We start from the raw sequence: 12,665 nt of genomic DNA, 5'->3' as shown, positions 1-12,665 counted from the left end.
TTCACCATGTTGCCCAGGCTGGTCTCGAACTCCTGACTTCAATAGATCCATCTGCCTTGGCCTCCTATAGTGCTAGGATTACAGGCGTGGGCCACCGTGCCTGTCCGAGGCTGTTTTTCAACTAGACTTTTCTCTCAGGAAATATATATGCTGGGCCGGGCACGGTGGCTCACTCCTGTAATTGCAGCACTTTGGGAGGCCAAGGCGAGCGGATCACGAAGTCAGGAGATCAAGACCATCCTGGCTAACATGGTGAAACCCCATCTCTACTAAAAATACAAAAAATTAGCCAGGCGTGGTGGCGGGCGCCTTTAGTCCCATCTACTCAGGAGGCTGAGGCAGGAGAATGGCGTGAATCCAGGAGGCGGAGCTTGCAGTGAGCCGAGATTGCTCCACTGCACTCCAGCCTGGGCGACAGAACCAGACTCCATCTCAAAAAAAAAAAAAAAAAAAAAAAAAACAAGGAAATGTATATGCTGGCCCAGCCATACAAGTATTCCATTCTGGTCAGTAATCTTTCCCAAGACGAATGAGTAAAGGGATAAACAACAACAACCCCACCAAAATGCTATAGAGTAGTTATTAGAATGGATTCTGAAGGCAGATGGCTTGGGTTCAAATCTTCGTTCCAACACTTATTAACATTGTGACCTTGGCCATGTCGTTTAACCTCTATGCCTCAGTTTCCTTATCTGTAAAATGCACATAATAATGTATCTATCTTAAAGGATCATGTTGAGGATTAAGTGAGTTAATATATGTAGAGTACTAAAATAGGGCATGATACATGGCAAGTGATATATAAATATGTTAGCTGAAAAAAAAGAAGGATGCACTTCTTGATCTTTGTGGACAGGCAGGACATCTCTCTAATATCCTTCAATGAACCTGACAATTTAGTTATCATTACCTGTGACTGCTCTATGAAAATATAAACTCTTCTCTTGTAAATGACCAAGGTAGAACTTTCTCAAAAGTTCCTACAGAGGCCAGGCACAGTGGCTCACGCTTGTAATCCCAGCACTTTGGGAGGCCGAGGCTGGCGGATCATCTGAGGTCAGGGGTTCAAGACCAACCTGGCCAACATGGCAAAATCCTGTCTCTACTAAAAATACAAAAATTAGCTGGGCGTGGTGGCACACGTCTGTAGTCCTGGCTACTCGGGGAGGCTGAGGCAGGAGAATCACTTGAACCAGGGAGGTGGAGGTTGCAGTGAGACAAGATCACACCACTGCCCTCCAGCCTGGACAACAGAGCGAGACTGTATCTCAAAACAAAAACAAAAACGAAAACAAAAAACAGCTCTTACAAGGTTTATGTCAAAAGCCCATTTGTAGATTTTTTCTTCATTTTTTAATTTTAATTTTATTTTTTGAGACAGGGATCTTGCTCTATTGCCTAGGCTATAGTGCAGTGGCACAATCTCAGCTCACTGCAGCCTTGACCTTGTGGGCTCAAGGGATCCCCCGACCTCAGCCTTCTGAGTAGCTGAGACCACAGGTGTGCACAGCTACATCCAACTAATTTTTGTAGTTTTAGTAGAGATGGGGTTTCACCATGCTGGCCAGGCTGGTCCGAACTCCTGAGCTCAAATGATCCTCCTGCCTTGGCCTCCCAAAGTGCTGGGATTACAGGTGTGAGCCACCGCACCCAGCAAGATTTTCTTATTTTCCCTTCCTCCCTTTCTTTCTTCCTTCCTTCCTTTTCTTCCTTCCTTCCTTTTTCTTTCTTTCTTTCTTCCTTCCTTTCTTTCTCTTTCTTTCTCTCTCTCTCTTTGTCTCTCTCTTTCTTTCTCTCTCTTTCTTTCTTTCTGTTTTGAGACAGAGTCTTGCTATGTCACCTAGGCTGGAGTGCAGTGGCATGATCTTGGCTCACAGCAACCTCCGCCTCCCAGGTTCAAAGGATTCTCCTGCCTCAGCCTCCTGAGTAGCTGGGATTACAGGTGCGCGCCACCACGCCTGGCGATTTTTTTTATTTTTAGTAGAGATGGGGTTTCACCATGTTGGTCAGGCTGGTCTTGAACTCCTGACCTCATGATCCACCCACCTCAGCCTCCCAAAGCATTGGGATTACAGGCGTGAGCCACCGTGCCCGGCCAGATTTTCTTCTTTCTTGACAGGAAATGATGATGCTATTTAGCAGAATAGCTTTGACAAGTTTTGGTAGCAAAGTGGGTGTCCTGCCAGGGGGCTGTGAGGCTCTGAAGAGAAAGCTGTCCTTCTGTGCACACGCATGCTCTTGGCTGGCACACTCTCCACCAGGGTCCCTGGCCAGGTAACTGGAATCAATGGAAAGACTTTTGAGATATTTGCCCTGGATCATGTTGCTGGCAGCAGCCACTGCTCACCACGCTGCCCTTGCTGCATTCTGTGTGGGGTGAAGTGGGTTGGCAATGAGAAAACACATCAACACGTCTATATAACACAGGAGTCCCCAACCCCTGGGCCACAGATACGTACTGCTCTGTGGCCTGTTAGGAACGGAGCTGCACAGCAGGAGGTGAGCAGTGGGTGAGCGAGCATTACTGCCTGAGCTCCACCTCCTGTCAGATCAGCGGAGGCATTAGATTCCCATAGGAGTGCAAACCCTATTGTGAACTACACATGCAAGGGATCTAGGTTATGCGCTCCTTATGAGAATCTAACTAATACCTGATGATCTGAGGTCGAACAGTTTCATCCCAAAATAATCCCCAACCCTGTGGAAAAATTGTCTTCCAGGAAACCGGTCCCTGGTGCCAAAAAGGTTGGGGACTGTTGATATAACATATAACTGTGTATGTATATGTATGCATATAGGTGTATAGATAAATATATATGTAAGCATATAACATGTAGGTTCAAAAGTAATTGTGCTCAAACACACACACACACGTGTGTGTATACATATATATATATATATAGAGAAAGAGACTCTTGTCTCTCTCTGTCGCCCAGTTAGAGTGCAGTGGCGTGATCTCAGCTCACTGCAACCTCCAACTCCTGGGCTCAAGAGATTCTCCTGTCTCAGCTTCCCGAGTAGCTGGGACTATATGTGTGTGCCACCACACCCAGCTTAATTTTTTTGTATTTTTAGTAGAGATGGGGTTTCACCATGTTGGCCAGGCTGGTCTCGAACTTCTAACCTCAGGTTATCCGCCTGCCTCAGCCTCCCAAAGTACTGGGATTACAGGCGTGAGCCACCTCACCCAGCCTCAAACACATCTTTATTAATCAAAATGGGAACCATTACAATCAACACATTTTTGCCAACAAGAAATAAGTTTATTCCTGTATCGTAAAAAGTTGTGCTTTGGGATTTGACAAACTCTTGGAAAGCATTTTTTGCATCTGAGGCAGGACTATAGACTCTGGAGGCAGGGAACATAAGGCCAATTCACGCTTCAGCTATAACAGGAAATATCCTCTCCATAGGGTGTATGCCATAAATAACTTTGTAACTTTACTTCATCCTCTCCATTTACATGGGGCATACCCGAAATAGCCAATGGAATCCTCTAGCGGGTATTTAAACTCCCAAAAATTCTGTAACAGGGTCTTTGTGCCCCTCTTCCCAGGCCCGCTCCCACACTGTGGAGTGTACTTTCATTTTCAATAAAACCCTTCATTCCTTCCTTGCATTGTTTGTGTGTTTTGTCCAATTCTTTGTTCAAGACGCCAAGAACCTGGATACTCTCCACCGTAAACACATCCTGCTGGTTGTGGAAGCATTTTCTCTGCAAAAAGTTGTGGAGATGCTTGAAGAAGTGGTAGTCGGTTGGTGAGAGGTCAGGTGAATACGGCGGATGACACAAAACTTTGTAGCCCAATTCATTCAATTTTTGAAGCGTTGGTTGTGCGTGCAGTCGGATGTTGTCATGGAGAATTGGGCCTTTTTTTCTTTTGACCAGTGCCGGCTGCAGCCCTTGGTTTTCAGTGCATCTCATTAATTTGCTGAGCGTACTTCTCAGATGTAATGGTTTTGCCTGGATTCAGAAAGCTAGAGTGGATTAGACCGGCAGCAGACCACCAGACAGTGACCAGGACCTTTATTGGGTGCAAGCTTGGCTTTGGGAAGTGCTATGGAGCTTCTTCGCTTGGTCCTACCATTGAGCTGGTCATCGCTGGTTGTTGTATAAAATCCACTTTTCACTGCATGTCACAATCTGATTGAGAAGTGGTTTGTTGTCGTTGCATAGAATAAGAGAAGATGACACTTCAAAACGATGATTTTTTTTATTTTTGCTGAACTCATGAGGCACCCAGTTATCAAGCTTTTTCACCTTTCCAATGTGCTTTAAATGCCGAACAACTGTAGAATGGTTGAAGTTGAGTTCTTCGGCAACTTCTCCTATAGTTGTAAGAGGATCAGCTTCGATGATTGCTCTCAATTGGTTGTTGTCAACTTCCAATGGCCGGCCACTATGCTCCTCATCTTCAAGGTTCTCATCTCCTTTGCAAAACTTCTTCATTTTCTTCTTCTTCTTCTTTTTGGAGACGGAGTTTCGTTCTTATTGCCCAGGCTGGAGTGCAATCTCGGCTCACTGCAACCTCCACTTCCCGGGTTTAAGCGATTCTCCTGCCTCAGCCTCCCCAGTAGCTGGGATTACAGGCAAGTGCCACCACACCCGGCTAATTTTTTATTTTTATTTTTATTTTATTTTGAGACAGAATTTTGCTCTTGTTGCCCAGGCTGGAGTGCAATGGTGCAATCTTGGCTCACTGCAACCTCTGTTTCCTGGGTTCAAGCGATTCTCCCATCTCAGCCTCCCGAGTAGCTGAGATTACAGGCACATGGCACCATGGCTGGCTAATTTTTGTATTTTTAGTAGAGACAGGGTTTCATCATATTGGTCAGGCTGGTCTCGAACTCCCAACCTCAGGTGATCCACCTGCCTCGGCCTCCCAAAGTGTTGGGATTACAGGCGTGAGCCACCATGCCCGGCCTGCAAAACTTCTTGAATCACCACTACACTGTACATTCCTTAGCAGTTCCTGGGCCAAATACGTTTTGATTTTGCGAGTTGTCTCCTCTGCTTTACGACCCATTTTTAACTTGAATAAGAAAATCGCTCAAATTTGCTTTTTGTCTAACATCATTTCCATGGTCTAAAGTAAATATAAAATAAACAGCAAGTAATAAACCATTAGTCAAACAAAAAGCGAGAAATGCGTGTTAAAGTGGTGTATAACATAACCGCACTTATTTAAGAATGTATTCTAATAGCAAACGGCAAATTTCAACACTGCAAACACCACAATTACTTTTGCACCAAACTTAACAAAATGAATCGCGTAAGCCCAGCAATCCATGGGTTAATAAGCCCTCCAGGTGATTCTGATGCACACTTGGCAGGCTACAGCAGCTGTCCTCCCTCTCCTCCTCCCCTCCCTCCAGACCTTCCTCCCTTCTTTTACTTCTCCTCCTCCTCTTCCTGCCCACCACTCGCTACTTGCGCTTTTTTTTTTTTTTTGAGACGGAATCTCGCTCTGTTGCCCAGGCTGGAGTGCAGTGGTGCAATCTTGGTTCACTGCAAGCTCTGCCTCCTGGGTTCATGCCATTCTCCTACCTCAGCTTCCCAAGTAGCTGGGACTACAGGTGCCCACTACCACGCCTGGCTAATTTTTTTTTGTATTTTTAGTAGAGACGGGGTTTCACCATGTTAGCCAGGATGGTCTCAATCTCCTGACCTCATGATCCACCTGTCGGCCTCCCAGAGTGCTGGGATTACAGGCATGAGCCACTGCGCCTGGCCAACCCCTACTCCCCTTTTAAGAAAAGGGAACTGGATAGGTCTTTCCCACTGTTATGCAGGCACAAACCCAGTTATCTCAAAAAATCTGGAAAGGGGATTTAGCATTTTTTCTTCTTGGAGTTTAGGGATTGCAAAGTGCTTTCTTTGCAGGTGAAAAATCAGATAATCGGCCAGGCACGGTGGCTCACTCCTGTAATCCCAGCACTTTGGGAGGCCGAGGCGGGCAGATCACCAGGTCAGGAGATTGAGACCATCCTGGCTAACATGGTGAAACCCCGTCTCTACCAAAAATACAAAAAATTAGCCGGGCGTCGTGGCGGGCGCCTGTAGTCCCAGCTACTTGGGAGGCTGAGGCAGGAGAATGGCGTGAACCCGGGAGGCGGACCTTGCAGTGAGCCGAGATCACACCACTGCACTCCAGCCTGGACAACAGAGCGAGACTCCGTCTCAAAAAAAAAAAAAAAAAACAGAAAAATCAGATAATCAGGCTTAGTGAACCTAATTATAAACCCCCTTGCCTTTACAAGCCTCATTCTCTGTAGTCTGTAGTCTCAAAAACCTATGAGAAAGAAGTTGAGTGATTTATCCCCGACACAGAAGTTTCTTTTCTTTTTTTTTTTTTTTTGAGATAGAGTCTTGCTTTGTCACCCAGACTGGAGTGCAGTGGTGCGATCTCAGCTTACCGCAACCACTGGCTCCTGGGTTCAGGTGATTCTCCTGCCTCAGCCTCCCAGGTAGCTGGGATGACAGGTGCACGCCATCAGGCCCAGCTAATTTTTGTATTTTTAGTAGAGACGGAGTTTTCACCATGTTGTCCAGGCTGGTCTCAAACTCCTGACCTCAGGTGATCCACTGGCCCCAGCCTCCCAAAGTGTTGGGATTACAGGTGTGAGCCACCATGCCCAGCATCCCTGACACAGAAAGTTGTATGAAAACATAAATGATCTCAGACCACTCCAACCTGAAGAACAGAAGGGGTTAAGACTTCATCACTTTGTAAATGTTTTCAACATGGTGCTCTGGGTCATGGATTGGAATAAACCCATCACCTATCACTCTCTGCAGGAAATGCCTGGGATCCACTTGGGTAGAAGTATAAGCATTTGTCTGTCCTCCCGTTTGGGGAAGGGATACAGGTTACTCCCTTTAGCTGTCCCCTTGGTGGAACGGAGGTCAATTCTCTGGACTTTGAGCTATCAGTCTTCTCCTGTCATCTAGTCCCTCTTCCTGGGTTTCCAGGTGAATAAAATGAGAAGCAAAAAGGCTAAAGAAGGTTTTTGAAATTACTCGGCTTGTAAGTGGCTGAGTTTTTGTTTGTTTTTAGTACAAAAAAATTATGAGGTAGAATTTGCCTATGTTGCAGGTCAATGATAGTCTAAAGCTGTGCTGTCCAATATAGTAGCTACTAGCCACATGTGGTTATCTTAAATTAATTGAAGTTAAAAATTCAGTTCCGCCGGGCGTGGTGGCTCACACCTGTAATCCCAGCACTTCGGGAGGTGGAGGCAGGTAGATCATGTGATCAGGAGTTGGAGACCAGCCTGGCCAACATGGTGAAAACTCGTCTCTACAAAAAAAAACAAAAATTAGGCCAGGCGTGGTGGCTCATGCCTGTAATCTCAGCACTTTGGGAGGCCAAGGTGGGCGGATCACCTGAGGTCAGGAGTTCGAGACCAGCCTGACCAACATGGAGAAACCCCGTCTCTACTAAAAATACAAAATTAGCCGGGCATGGTGGCACATACCTGTAATCCCAGCTACGAGGGAGGCTGAGGCAGGAGAATCGCTTGAGCCTGGGAGGTGGAGGTTGTGGTGAGCCGAGATTGTGCCATTGCACTCCAGCCTCGGCAACAAGAGCGAAACTCCGTCTCAAGAAAAAAAAAAAATTAGCTGGGCGTGGTGGTGCGTGCCTGTAGTCCCAGCCACTTGGGAGGCTGAGACAGGAGAATCGCTTGAACCCGGGAGGCAGATATTGTGCCACTGCACTCCAGCCTGGGTGACAGAGCAAGACTCCCTCTCAAAAAAAAAAAAAAAAAAAAAAAAAAAAATTCAGTTCCTCATTTGCACTGACCACATTTCAAGTGCCCAGCAGCTGCGTGTGGCTAGAGATACTGTATTGTAAAGTACAGATACAGAATACTTCCATCACTGAAGGATGTTTTGTTGGATGCACTGGTTGTCATATTATTATTTTTTCACTTTTCTTTTTCTTTTTTTTTTTGAGACAGGGTCTCTGTTGCCCAGGCTGGAGTGCAGTGGTGCGATCTTAGCTCATTGCAACCTTTGCCTCCCGGGCTCAAGCGATCCTCCTGTCTCAGCCTCCTGAGTAGCTGGGACCACAGGCACACACCACCATGCCCAGCTAACTTTTTTATTTTGTGTAGATACAGGGTTTTCCCATGTCATCCAGGCTGGTTTTAGAACTCCTGGCCTCAAGTGATTCTCCCATCTTGGCCCAGCAAAGTGCTGGGATTACAGGGATGAACCACTATGCCTGGTCAATTCAACTATTCCTTAAAATTTTTTTTTGTTTGTTTTTTGGACAGCATCTTGGTATGTTGCCCAGGCTAGTTAGAAAGTTAGAACTCCTGGCCACAAGCAATCCTCCTGCCTCAGCCTCCCAAGTTGCAGGGATTACAGATGTGAACCACTGTGAATGGCCATTGAACTGTTCTTTTGGTTAGTATTACATCCCTACTGTGTTCCTGGCACTAGTGTAGGTGCTGGGCTATTGCACTGCCCACTAGGAGCTACTGTCTGGAGGAGACAGTCACAAGAACTAACAATTTTAATACCAAGTGATAAATGCTTTATGTTATGGAAGGACTTATAGGAACAGAAAGAAGAAAGAGTTGCTGGGCCTGGCAGATTTTGAGAACTCAGACTTCACAGAGAAAGTAACATTTGAATTGGGGTTTGAAGGATGCATGAGTTCACCAATGAGCTAAGGCACCCTGGGCCACGTGAACAGCATGCACGAAGACACAAAGGCATGAAATGGCTGATGTGCTGGTGTGCTGAAGTGCACTATGACAGGGGAGGGAAGGTGAGACTGGGGTGATTAACAGGTAGTGTGTGCCTTTTTTTTTTTTTCCTTTTTTTTGAGACTTAGTTTCACTCTTGTTGCCCAGGCTGGAGTGCAATGGCGTGATCTCGGCTCACCGCAACCTCTGCCTCCCGGGTCCAAGCGATTCTGCCTCAGCCTCCCAAGTAGCTGGGATTATAGGCATGCGCCACCACACCCAGCTAATTTTGTATTTTTAGTAGAGACAGGGTTTCTCCATGTTGGTCAGGCTGGTCTCGAACTCCTGACCTCAGGTGATCCGCCCACCACGGCCTCCCAAAGTGCTGGGATTACAGGCGTGAGTCACTGTGCCCAGCTACCTTTTTAACAATTTTGAACTTTGCCTAATAGGCACTAGGGGCTGTTTAAAGTAGCCTCCTACATACGGTTTTCATATACAAAATTCTATTAAACCTCTGATGTGTTGTGTAGTTGAAAGTATCATCAAAGCATGTTATATGCTTAGCACTGGGCCTGGCACGTGGCAGATGCTCCACAAATCTTGATTCTTGCCCCTGCCTTTTCCTTGTACCTTTGCTCTTCTTTCCTCTTAACAAGTTGCTGCTTTTACCTGCTCTTCCACAGTGTATTTCTAAGTCTCTAGGAGTGGCCAATTTCTCTTCTCATTTCCCCAGCTATTAAGTCTGACACCCTCATTGATACGGTCCTTTCAATAACAGTGGAGATGTCCACTTCAATTTACCTACTTTCTTTCCCCTGCTGTTTTTCTCCTTCCTTTGAGATATATGATGTTTCTGCATATAACTTTACAAAGGGATGTCTCTGGTCTATACATTACTGTCCATGACATCCTAAGACAGCATTATAAATGAACAATTTTCAGCAATAGTTTCTTTTTAACTTTTATTTATTGTTATTATTTGAGACAGGGTCTCACTCTGTCTCCAGGTTGGGATACAGTGGTATGATCATAGCTCACTGTAACCTTGAAATCCTGGGCTCCAGCAATCCTCTTGCCTCAGCCTTCTGAGTAGCTGGGACTACAGGTGCACAGCACTATGCCCGGCTAATTTTTAAATTTTTGGTTGACACGCCTGGCCTCAAGTGATCCCTCTGTCTTGACTTCCCAAAGTGCTGGGATTATGGGTGTGAGCCACCATGCCTGGCCTTCTTTTTGAAAAGGGCATCTCTTATTTCTGAATGATTGCAGAGATTTCAGTTGCGAGTAACTATGCCAGACAGATATTACTTTTAATTCTGATGGATTAATAACAGGCACCTAATTCATTCTAGGACACTAACATTTAGGGCAAGCATAAAAATGGAGGCACATTCCAAGTTTGTAAATGCTATACATCAAGTTAACAGCTGTTGAAATATAATTTGTCTTTGTAAATTGACAAATATAACTTTATAAAGGGCCAGGCACAGTGGCTCATGCCTGTAATCCCAGCACTTTGGGAGGCTGAGGTGGGTGGATCACTTGAGGTCAGGAGTTTGAGACCAGCCTGGCCAACAAGGTGAAACCCTGTCTCTACTAAAAATACAAAAATTAGCTGGGCATGCTAGTGTGCACCTGTAATCCCAACTACTCAGGTGGCTGAGGCACAAGAATCGCTTAAATCGGAGAGACAGAAGTTGCAGTGAGCAGAGTGCAGTGGAGCCGCTGCACTCCAGCCTGGGTGACAGAGTAAGACTGTCTCAAAATTAAAAAAAAACACTTCCCCCTAAACCAAATCAAACAAAAAAAAAATTTTAAAGCCACTTTATAATAACAAAATAGAATGTGTTAACTTTTTTTTTTAAGAGATAGGGTCTGGCTCTGTCACCCAGGTTGGGGTGCAGTGGCATGATCATAGCTTACTGCAGCCTCTAACTCCTGGGTTCAAGTGATTCTCCTGCCTCAGCCTCCTGAGTAGCTGGGATTACAGACACACTCCACCATGCGTGGCTTATTTTAAAATGTTTTTGTAGAGACAGGGTTTTGCTATGTTGTCCAGGCTGGTCTTGACCTCCTGGCCTCAAGTGATTCTCTCTTTTTAGCCTCCTAACGTGTTGGAATTACAGGTGTGAGCCACTGCACCAGGCCTAAAATATGTTTAAAATGATGGCTTTGGCTGGGCGCGGTGGCTCATGCCTGTAATCCCAGCACGTTGGGAGGCCCAGGTGGGTGGATGACTTGAGGTCAGGAGTTTGAGACCACCTTGGCCAACGTGGCAAAATGCCGTTTCTATTAAAAATACAAAAATTAGCTGGGTGAGGTGGTGTGCGTCTATAATCTCAGCTACTTGGGAGGCTAAGGCAGGAGAATCGCTTAAACTTGTGGGGCAGAGGTTGCACTGAGCTGAGATGGCGCCACTGCACTCCAGCCTGGGCGACAGACTCTGTCTCTAAATAAATAAATAAAAAAAAAGGTGGCTTTTATTGACAGAAAGTTGCTGAACTATCTGAGATTATTAAATCTAATTATTATTGCCTATATGTCTGAGCATTCTGTTAATAGGCTACTGATGTCTGGATGAAACAAAATGACATACATAACTCATATATGTTTTTGTAATTTTTTTTTTTTGAGACGGAGTTTCACTCTTATTGCCCAGGCTGGAATGCAATGGTGCCATCCCAGCTCACTGCAACCTCCGCCTCCTGGGTTCAAGTGATTCTCCTGCCTCAGCCTCCTGAGTAGCTGAGATTACAGGTGCCCGCTACCACGCCTGGCTAATTTTTTGTCTTTTTAGTAGGGACGGGGTTTCACCATGTTGGCCAGGCTGGTCTCGAACTCCTGACCTCAGGTGATCCACCTGCCTCGGCCTCCCAAAGTGCTGGGGCTACAGGCGTGAGCCACTGCACCCAGCCTGTTTTCATAAATTTATTTTTCTTACCTTCAGTTCTGCAGAATTATTTTGTTGTTATAATCAGTATTTTTGGCAATGACCTAAAGAAACAAAGAACGTGCCAGGCGCAGCGGCTCACGCCTGTAATCCCAGCACTATGGGAGGCCAAGGCGGGCAGATCACAAGGTCAAGAGTTCAAGACCAGCCTGAACAATATGGTGAAACCCCATCTGTACTAAAAATACAAAAATTAGCTGGGTGTGATGGTGGGTGCCTATAATCCCAGCTACTTGGGAGGCTGAGGCAGGAGAATCGCTTGAACCCGGGAGGCAGAGGTTGCAGTGAGCCGAGATCATGCCACTGCACTCCAGTCTGGGTGACAGAGCCAGACTCTGTCTCAAAAAAAAAAAAAAAAAAAAAAAAGAAACAAAGAACATATAACTGTATTCAAATATTAGTTGGGTAGGTTTTCTTTTTTTCTTTTTCTTTTTTTTTTTTTTTTTTGAGACAGGGTCTTGCTTCATTGCCCAGGCTAAAGTACAGTGGCACAACGTCAACTCAACCTCCGCTTCTTGGGTTCAGGCTAAATAGGTTTTCATTTAAAATATATATTAAAATAAACCATAGAAAAAGTAAATTTATTTTTATTTATTTAGGTTTTTGAGACAAGGTCTTACTCTGTCACCCATCCTGGAGTGCAGTAGTATAACTATGGCTCACTGCAGCCTTGAACTCCCAGGCTCAAGCAATTCTCCCATCTCAGACTCCCAAGTAGCTGGGACTACAACTGCCACTACCAAGCCCAGTTAATTTTTTTTTTTTTTTGAGACAGAGTCTCGCTCTTTTGCCTAGGCTGGAGTGAAGTGGAGTGATCTTGGCTGACGGCAACCTCTGCCTCCCAGGTTCAAGCGATTCTCGTGCCTCAGCCTCTTGAGTAGCTGGGATTACAGGTATGTGCCACCATGGATAGCTAATTTTTATAGTTTTAGTAGAGACAGGGTTTCACCTTGTTGGCCAGGCTGGTCTAGAACTCCTGAGCTCAATTGATCTGCCAGCCTTGGTCTCCCAAAGT

Source organism: Pongo pygmaeus, chromosome 5, assembly GCF_028885625.2.
Source record: "Pongo pygmaeus isolate AG05252 chromosome 5, NHGRI_mPonPyg2-v2.0_pri, whole genome shotgun sequence".
In the NCBI taxonomy this organism is placed as follows: domain Eukaryota; kingdom Metazoa; phylum Chordata; class Mammalia; order Primates; family Hominidae; genus Pongo; species Pongo pygmaeus.
Note: the sequence above shows the minus strand (reverse complement) of the source record.